This window comes from Oncorhynchus nerka, linkage group LG18, assembly GCF_034236695.1.
Source record: "Oncorhynchus nerka isolate Pitt River linkage group LG18, Oner_Uvic_2.0, whole genome shotgun sequence".
In the NCBI taxonomy this organism is placed as follows: domain Eukaryota; kingdom Metazoa; phylum Chordata; class Actinopteri; order Salmoniformes; family Salmonidae; genus Oncorhynchus; species Oncorhynchus nerka.
This window is the reverse complement of record NC_088413.1, coordinates 10,224,691-10,225,510: the sequence shown is the minus strand read 5'-3', so window position 1 is coordinate 10,225,510 and position 820 is coordinate 10,224,691.

The window sequence follows — 820 nt, the reverse complement described above, 5'->3', positions numbered from 1 at the left end:
GAGTGGAAGTTCTTATTCCTAGACCACAGGTAACACCGTCTGGAGTGGAAGTTCTTATTCCTAGACCACAGGTAACACAGTCTCTAGTAGTTATTATTCCTAGACCACAGGTAACACAGTCTGGAGTGGAAGTTCTTATTCCTAGACCACAGGTAACACAGTCTGGAGTGGAAGTTCTTATTCCTAGACCACAGGTAACACCGTCTGGAGTGGAAGTTCTTATTCCTAGACCACAGGTAACACCGTCTGGAGTGGAAGTTCTTATTCCTAGACCACAGGTAACACAGTCTGGAGTGGAAGTTCTTATTCCTAGACCACAGGTAACACAGTCTGGAGTGGAAGTTCTTATTCCTAGACCACAGGTAACACAGTCTGGAGTGGAAGTTCTTATTCCTAGACCACAGGTAACACCGTCTGGAGTGGAAGTTCTTATTCCTAGACCACAGGTAACACAGTCTGGAGTGGAAGTTCTTATTCCTAGACCACAGGTAACACCGTCTGGAGTGGAAGTTCTTATTCCTAGACCACAGTTAACACAGTCTCTAGTAGTTCTTATTCCTAGACCACAGGTAACACAGTCTCTAGTAGTTCTTATTCCTAGACCACAGGTAACACAGTCTGGAGTGCAAGTTCTTATTCCTAGACCACAGGTAACACAGTCTCTAGTAGTAGTTCTTATTCCTAGACCACAGGTAACACAGTCTCTAGTAGTGATTATTCCTAGACCACAGGTAACACAGTCTCTAGTAGTAGTTCTTATTCCTAGACCACAGGTAACACAGTCTCTAGTAGTGATTATTCCTAGACCACAGGTAACACA